Here is a 9,695-nt window from a genome sequence, read left to right on the forward strand (position 1 = left end):
ATCGCGATCGTCTGTTTTGGGTCGCGGTGTGATCTTGCCTTTTTCTTACTCCGTGTTTTTTTATTTTATTTTGTTTCAACTATTTTGTGTGTGTGTTTTAATGTTCACTTCGTTCGGCGAGCGTCTCCGTTTCGGTTCGCGCTTCGTTGCGACCACCGTTAAAGCCGTGGCTGCCTTACGGATTCAGTGCGCCTTTATTCTTTTTTTTCGGTTGCTTGGGTTTCACGTTTCCGACGTCGGCCAGCCCAGGTCGTTCGCTCGCGGTCAATCATGTACTGAAGAAACGGTCACCGGTTGGACCATCTTTTATAAGATGTCTTGAGGGGGGGGGGACCGCATAACCCTCTCGGCCAAGACGTTTCCCCAAGAATTTTCGCCGATAATTTGTGCTCGCGCGGCGACGATGGCCCCAAACGACGTGGCGTTGTGAATCGCGTGCGACGAGCCGCGAATTGTTTTTATTTTCTTTTATTATAGTTTCCCGTTTCCCCCCCCCCCCCCCCCCCCCTTTCCGGCGTAGTGAAATAGTGAAAGGGTTGATGCGAGGAGGATGGTGAACATTATTGCGAACATGAGAACGCACTGACGCTCAGGTTGCGGCTCGAGATTGGAACGTTCAGCTCGAGAATGGGGGAATCGATGGGAGGGGACAGTTTTGTTGTTTTCAGAAGGAACTTGTTCTTGTTCTTGATGACAACCGCGATACTTGAAGCGGGTTTTTGGTCGCGTGTATGTTTTGCAAGAACCATCGTTATTTTTTAGAACCAACCATCTTTTTTTTTAACCAACCATTTTTTAGAACCAACCGAACCAGCTACTAAAGCTTGTACCCAAGAAATACCGTTAAAAATTCTTTAGGTGAAGTTTCTGTTACAAAAAAAAACCAATGAAATACAGTTTAGCTTGGAATCCATGCAAGAGTAGACTTTCCGCAGTACTTTGATACAATATGTTCAAAAACCAGATGGATAATTGCAACACTTGCTGGGTGGTCATCTTACGAAGATTAATGGCGATAGTAAAATTCTTCACGTCACATTTCACGATCCGCCTGTGATCCGTGAGTCAGCACCGACATTAAGGAGTAGATGTACAGTTAAATGAGGCTAGGAAGTGGATCAAAAGTGTAACATTAATAAAAAAAAAGGAAGACAATCCAGCCATCATCACCGAGAAAGAAGTGCACTTAAGGCCTTCCCCGAAAGCCAAGCCAGCCTTCGTTCGGCGAAAATGGGAGGTGTGAAGGAATGGAAAAAAACACGGTGGGGGTTTCAGCGTGCAAGAACATTCGTGTGGCCACGGAGAGAAAGGTAGCCAGGCCCACATTTGATGTCAGCCATGACACGCGGACCGAAGACGCTAATGTTCGTGGTGCGAAGTGTGATCTCCAGCCGCTTCCTGGAAGTGACCGACGGAATGGACCCACACCGGGCGGAAGTGGCTGACGGGCACAAGACGAACAAATGCATTTGACATTTCCCATGAGAGCATAGCGCGGTGAAAAGTGTGGTGGAAGGGCAGTAACACTGACCTACCGGAGGTTGGACTTAGCTGAGGTTGATCACTTCTCGGAGAAGAAGAATTGCTGCATAACACAGCATGGGGCTTAAAGATCAAGAGTCTTTTTCTACACAGAAGATCTAAAGAAGCATCGATACAGGAGAAATTCCTTCAGAAGTAGATAATATACACCGCATGCTTTGACTCTTCCGTCGCGTTTTCTCTTAGGTGAAAGCAAGCAGAAAAGATGGAGAACATAGGAGCGATTATTAAAATAGTTCAGATTTCTTAGCTGCTCCGCAATACCTTTGCTGGTGTTGTGCTAATCGTTTTTGACTTGCTTTTTGACGAGTCGTCTGCCAATGCAGAATGGATCGCGATCGGAACGCCTCGGATGGTTTTAACCGATTGCACTCCAAGGCAAATAGTCTGTTGAATCATGATGGCTTCCGGGACTACGCTGGGCCATGCTGTGGGCTAAGATGATTAGAAGTAATTGGCGCCAACTGGCAGTTCGTAGTATGCAACATAACGGACAGCCATTACCGAGGAAAGAATTATTTAATTTCGTTCTATGTAGGATTGCTCAAAGAATACTTGCTCTGTCTTTACTGTCTGGTTCATTAAACATTTTTAATTTTGCTCGCTTCATTCACTTTACGTTTAAGGACAAGTGCATCGATTTTATCAAATGTGCTATATGTAATAGTTCTGTTAACTCCTTCTTTGTAAACTAAATAAAATGTGGAAGTTTTTCGCATTCATTAATCTTTGTATGTTCATTAATCTTTGTATGTTCATTAATCTTTGTATGTTCGTTAATCTTTTTCATGCTTTTTGTTTTGTGTTCTTTTCCTCATATATTTTCTTTTGAACCGATTTTAAAAATTCACTCCCAATTATTTCGTACTTGAGTTTACGCAAACAACCGGTGAACATATTTTGTTTACATCATAATGATGTAAATTTACAAAACTCATTTGAATACTCTCTTCGTTGAAGAAAAATAATGTAAATTTCCACGCAAGCCTGAAAAAGAAACATTCCCCATGATGATGACTATACACATAAACAGCATACATATTTCGTCAAGTTAATGAAGGTAATGAAAACAAAAGTTGCTCCAACTCTTTTGCACGTGCTGGAATTTCTCGCCAAGAATGCGGTAGCCATACCATCAAACGAACAACGGCAATCGCTCATGAAGCACAATCGCACGTCACGGAGCATCGATTAATAGATGTTTTCCATTACGCAAATCTTTCTTTTACGGGCGCAGTCATTCACGGCACATTCTGACTTTTACCTTTCCCGTTCTTCCGCAGGCAGGTGCAATGGGACGGCGGGACCGGCGCAAACATTCTCATCAAACGTAATAACACCATCGAAAAATGGAAAAAAGATGAATAGAACCAAATTACTCGCAATGGAGCTCCATTTTTCACGTCTCGGGATGATGGTGTTTTCTTGTGGTGATGATTTTTTTTTGCTCCAATCTGCACACTTCTTAAATTTCCTTCCCGAATCTTTTCACCAGCCTATGGGTGAGTTGGCATAATGCTGATGTTCTTCTGTACTACGGATTCTTATCACTCTTTAAGCATGGAGAAAAAGTTTTCTGTGCAGATACTTTAAGATGTTTTGATCGTACGCCTTCCCAGAAGACACGCGTGCAAAATGTCCGTACATGACAAATTAATAAATTACTCAAAAACTTCTCTCATCCCCATGCCCGAGGGGTGGGTTTCGCAAACGGCCTCCCGGTTGTTGCGTAACACGGGATGATGCTCTAGATGTGTGTTATTTTGACTTACGTCGCTCATCTCTTCACCCTCCCTGATCCCCCACCCTACGCAAGGAAGCCCGCTAACTTATGTGGGCCAATTCACGGAACGGCACGGTGCGTGGTGAAACAATTTGATAAACGGTGACATGCGGAACACCGAGTCTTCATCGCGATGGTCGCGGGATCCCTTTCGGATCGCTTCACATAATCTTTCCGGACTTGGGTGCTGTTGATCCGCTCGGGCGGATTAGAACTCGGGCGGCCCCATTCGTTGAGAGTGAAGTCGTCTCGCTGTACGAGCGTAAACCACACACACACGGGTTCGCATGGAGAAAAATACGAAAAATACGACACGCCCGAGAAACACTGGAAGAAACCCATTCTTTAATGGACTTCGCACACCGCATGAATATGAATATGGATGGATACCGCACGGCGCGCGGCGATGGCAGCTATAGGCGATGAAATGGAGCCCCCGGCGATGATGATGCCGGGAGTGCATGATGCTGTGGATAATGATGCTGCCGGTGACGACGATGATAATGATTTGCATAATGTAGGGGGCCTTTGCGGTACGCGCGAGACGCACCCGGTTCGTTGAATTCTGATGCCGGTGATACACGACACCACACAGGACGGAAATTCCGCGTTTCTTCTCACGTTTCGGCTGGCAATTGGTTGAATGGTGGGTTGGGAAGGCGGAGGGGCGAGCAGGGAAGGATAAAGACCATCCTTTGACCCGGACACTTTTACCTGTGTCGATGGCAACTGGTGACACATGATTTAAGGGAAAAAAAGTAGTAAATACGTCCTATCTCTCTTGAACCATAAAAATCATCAGAAGTACGGAAGCTTTAAGATAATGAAACTTCCACAACGTCGCATAAGCCATTGAAGGACTGGCATTAATCTCAATGTTTATGACAGTTGGGAATGTAACACTAGTTTTCACTATAAAATAGTAGACCATTGCATACTTTTTGAACCGTTAGAAAATAAAAATAGGCAAAAGGAAAACAACCATCGATTGTAATCTCACCCATGGCATAAAAAGGCTAACCCAAAGATATTCACTTAAGCTCAAAGTCACGCCAGGGATCAAAGTGTAGCTCAGTATTAGCCTAGCTCACACGTCACCCAACATTACTGCACTTCACACACTGAATGCACAGCATGGAAACCCATCGTGATAACATTCTTTGCCGTCGGCGCAACCACGGACGACGAGCACGTTCGGAGGACATCATCGTAGCAACAGTCTCACAGTAGTAGTGGTGGGAGCGGAAGGATTTGGAATGCAATTTTGTTGCCAGAACCCGTCCCGAACGCTATCTGGTGTTCACTCTACCATGCACTTCCCTTAGCCTTTGATGGAGCGAGTCGGCAATGTACTAGCATTAGGTTCACTTTGCTTCCGCTGAGCTCCGCTCGAAAGTGGAACAACTCGGTACGGCTAGTAAACATTTGCGCTTTATGTAATTTCGCCTGTCGTTACACTGCGTTTGATATGGAACCCGTCGGAGGGCGATGTTTGCTTTGGCAGCGGACTTCAATGTAATGCCAGGCCTAGTTAGGACGCGTACTAAACGCGGAGCAGAGCAGAGATGAGAAAATATGGTGACGTTATGATAATGCGATTAGCTTTGATCGGTGCGTTTGCCCTGGAAGGGTAGGTTGTATGTTTCCTTGTTAGAAGTAGAGAAGAAGATCCGAGAGCATGGTCTCAAGCTGGGTGGTGGAATTCTTCCAACAAATATGTAAGATCCTCAAGCTGCTTGAAATATTTGAAGTAATCTAGGACAATGTATTTAAAAATGGATTAAGGTTCTAGAAATAATGATGAGGTCATGTTTTAAATTGTTAATGAATTACGAAAATTTTGGTGATTAATAATTCCACAATGAATGCATTCGTTGCTGATTGGCAAACATTTTAAAATCTTCCTTCAATCTTTTAAAATTGTTTCTAAAAAACTACCGGTCTTCCAGTAATCTAATAATGGTACTCTCTTGTTGGTGGAAAGTAATTTTTTATAAAATTTTAAAGATTCTTCTAGTAATTTAAAAAAAAAGTGACATGTTCAAAGTCGTTGCTTATTTAATCAAGATCATGGTGGTTTATGTAGTACGTGATGTTTAAAAATTATTGTTTCTCTTCTAATGAAAATAAGATAAAAGGTTTAATTTTTGCTTTTTTATCGATACTATAGATACTTCTAAAGCTAACGCCTTTCTCTTCTAATAAAAGTAAGATAAAAGGTTTAAAACTTTTAGTTGTATAATATAGCAGTGATGCCTTTTTTAAAAAAAAATTATGTACATACGTGTATGTACATACAATACAATCCCTGCTTTCCTTTATGTTTTTATGTATGCTTGTCACTCGACGGACAGAGAAAGCTATCCAAAACGATCGCCGGAAGATGTTAAAATGAAGAATTTAAAAGCCATTTTCAATTGATAAGCGCTGCTCCGTTTCTTTATACCCTCAAAGAAAGTGATTCGAACAATTCCTAATAATCCCGCTCGCGAAAGAAAGAGGCTTTGTTCTGCGGACGCATTAATTCTTCATTGTCTTTTATGTTCGTCTTGCTGAGTTCTTCCAGTTGTGCGTACTTCATCGAGGGGTTGACGATGATGGACGAGTTTTGAAAAAAGCGTGCAGGGGAGGGGAGCTTCAGGATGGGCGACAAAAAAATCGAATATTCTTTCAAGAATCGTCAACCATCCCCCCACAGCTAATCATGATGACAACTTTTTCCCCCAACTGTCCCCCAACCCCACCACGGCCGGTTTCGCAGAGGAATAATAAAACATCCTTTCGCGACTTTTGCGGCTGATGCTTTTGCCATGCCACCAGGGGAATGCTAGGGCGGTTGATAATAATGACAACGGAAGCCATTCGTCGGCGGTGCGCTGCTGGCGTCGTTCTAGAAGGATAATGGGAAAAATGTGGCACAAGTTCGAGCCACGGGACTGCCGATGGTTGCAACGATGGGAAGGAGTTTGTTCAACAAGCTCCTGTGCAAGAAGATAACGTCACCATTAACGTGCCGCCATCCTACCATCGACAGATCAAAAGCAACGCTGATCCTGCTGTCGTTTTGCCTTTAATCTTGCCAAAAACCCAACCGCCCACAGTGCGTCGATGTGACTTCCGGGGCTCTGCCGTCACTTTCCCTTTTTCCGTGAGAAAATGAAACGCTAGGGCGGAAGTTGTTTGGATTGGGACTGAGAGCATGATTGTGCGTGCGTGGCCAACATGGCCACAGCGTGCGTAAACCGGGTGTGAGATTCCGGTGTTTGCAGTACGTGCCGCAAGGATTTCGGAGATGTCGTTTGATCCAGGACGCGGTCGCTGCCGGTGTCATGGCATGTGGTATTATTTGATGTGTATCCATTCATCTGCCAAACCTTGGATAAACCGGGTGGAATTTTCGCTCCTTCTCCCCCGACGGGAGGACGAGGAACGGACATGCGGGCTAACACAAACGAGCGAACCTACATATTTCAATTTCCAGCCAGAATTAGCTCATCACGATGGTGTGGCGTTGGAACGTACACAATCGGTCGTGTTGATGATGGGAAGGAGTAAAAACACCTTCTAAAATATTCAAAGCAAATCGATGGATGTCTGTTTTCTAATTTGGCTCAATACCGGACTGTGAATATTATTTTGGCGTCTAAAAAGACACAAATGCTGTCATAAATATGTTCTAATATTTATAAAAAAAATAAGATAAACTCTCCATAATTTAATTTTAAAGAAGTTGCTTTTCTCTATTTTATAAAGTAATCTAAAATTTTTCCATAAGTTTTATATGAATAGTGTTAAAAAAAAGAGTAAAGGAAGGGAAATATGTTTATTTTAATTATTTGGAATGTAATAGTATAAATATAAAATAATTATTATACTGAACTCTTTGCTGTAACCGGGCCCTTCAAAAAACCCAGCAATACTAATTTAAAGATGCCTCATCATTTTTCAAGATCAACACAACTTTCCTCTGCAAAGAGATGGACGTTTGCATAGAGTACACAAGGTATCAAAAACATTCAAAATCTCATTTCACTTGGTTCTGAGAAATCTCATGAAGCCTTTCGAAATCTTTATCGACTAATAACACAGCGAAGCTGCCTTTTGCTGAACGAAGTTTCCACGAGTTGACGAGTTCGGTGGCGTCGATCCACTATGATGCCAAATGGTCTGTAGTTGATTTATGGGACATCTTGGACAACCCTTCCCCGTGCGGTGTCAGGGGTCGCCACCACGGTCAATCAACTGGTGCGGCCTACCCCAATAATCCGATTGACTGGCACCAGCAGGTTGTGCCGGTTGTTGCCGTGATGATTGAAATGTAACTCCCCGGCTCCGCAGTGGAACTCTACCGGCAATTCATTTCAGGACACGATGGTGGCATCTCACATTCGAAAGAGCATTCTCGGAAGATTCGTTGTGGTCGGCGGAGGAGGTTTTTTCTGCTACCGCTCGATCACCATCATCAATTTCCTTTCGAGGTTTGCCTTTGCGACGGTTTGATATCTGCGCCATCGAGTTATCCAATTTCCTACCGGCAGGCGAAGCATCCCGCACGAACGCGTTCGGCCTCGGGACGATGGAATGGCCCCGGCAGCGTACGCCACAGCGGTTCGCTTTTGCCGAAAGGATGTGGAATAAATGCAATTAAGAGAAATTTCCAAGGATAGACGCGGTCGGGGGATTTTTTTTTTCCTTATTTGCCATCGTTCAGCCGGCGATGGGAGATAAATTAAATTTACCAACGGATTCCACCGTTTGCTGAGATCGTTTCTTTGGGAAAAGCGGGCAAATTTTCGTGCCAGCTGTCGTGGGAAAATGAGTTCAAATAATAATAAAAAAAATAAACGAAAGTCAAAGTTGAGTGTAATTGAAGATGGATTGAAAGTGATCCGAGAATCGCTCGTGGCCTTAAAGCATCATCCTTTGCATTCGAGGGGGTTTTCCGCTTCAATAGAGGTGGTTGGTAATTGCGCAGTCAAACATTTTCCAGCACAAGCCGTTAATTTTCATCGAAATCCAAAACAAGCCTTAAAGGGGAGGATAAAGTTAAATTAAGTTTCCAAACCCGAGTCTGCCCCCGCTCGAAAGGGCTTGGACGATTATGGTCGATCACTGTCGAAGAGTTTAGGTAATTGAAATTCAGATGGGAAACACTTCGATGGAATCAAGGACTTTTTCCTCGTTTTTTGATAGCACAAACTATTTGCTGCTGCAGACAAACAACATAAAGACGGGGATTGAACAAAAACAGGCAGCAAAAAAGTTGCCTCCTATGCCCTGCGCTTGCTAAACGAAAAAAAAGTGTCCTCCGAAAGACGACGCAAATGGTAGAAAAATCTGTTCAGTTAAAGTTTACTAGCTTGCCACACTTGTTTACCATTCCATTGCGGGCCGATGTAAGCGGGGGGCGTTGGAAAAACGGGGTGTGAAAGCGGCCACCCCGAAGCCGATTTGCATCAATTCCACCAAATATCTATCCAACAAGTTGCGACACTCCGTTCGCGTGATGTGCTCGCTCGGACGGACGAGTCTCGCCGACCGATTGAGTGGAGAATTGACATTTTCTTTTTACGATCTCGTGTGCCCGTGCCACATCACCCTCGGTCGCGACCGATGTGAGATGGTGAATTGGAAAAACGTTAAGGACGCGTCGTTCTGCAAACGCGTCAAAGTTTTCCCCGCGACGGGAGTGGGGTTTAACGGGGTGGGGAATCTGTTTGCCGGAACGGAAAATCGTAAGATTTTGCATTTTCATCGTCTCCCGCCCCCTATCGGGGGGTCATGGCAGAGATTCGAGCACAGCAGCAAGGATCTGTCAGGGAATCGTACATACATGCATACAGCTTTCACACACTCATACATCTAAGTGTCGCGTATGCGAATCTATTTGTCGAACGGCAACTTTTCGAACATTCTGTTGGTTTCATCGGATGGAGGGAGAAATAAAAAAAAACCACATCCCCAGGGCTGGTGAGCGAAACGAAAGAAACAGCATCATATCTAGAGAAAAATCGATCGTTGGTTTTATATTGGAAAAATCAACCTTCTTATCGTCACCTTTCGTTTGCCCGTACCATGTACCCACAATTTTCCTCTAGTTTCGATGGCGATAGATAGGAAAAAAAAACAACAGAAAAATACATCCAGAAGCACACACAGTTTTTGCCCTTGATAAAGACGGAAACTCATGACCAACAGGGGATAAAAATGGTGGGTTGTGATGAGTAATCGTTTCTACACCGATGGGAGGTAAAACAGGACCAAAAATTGGCATTATAAAAAGAAATCGAAAAAAAGAACATTGATAACTTTGCTTCGCAGGACAGGAGCTGGCAAACTTTTTGAAGCATTAAGTCACAGGACAGCAGAA

This window comes from Anopheles ziemanni, chromosome 2, assembly GCF_943734765.1.
Source record: "Anopheles ziemanni chromosome 2, idAnoZiCoDA_A2_x.2, whole genome shotgun sequence".
Classification (NCBI taxonomy): domain Eukaryota; kingdom Metazoa; phylum Arthropoda; class Insecta; order Diptera; family Culicidae; genus Anopheles; species Anopheles ziemanni.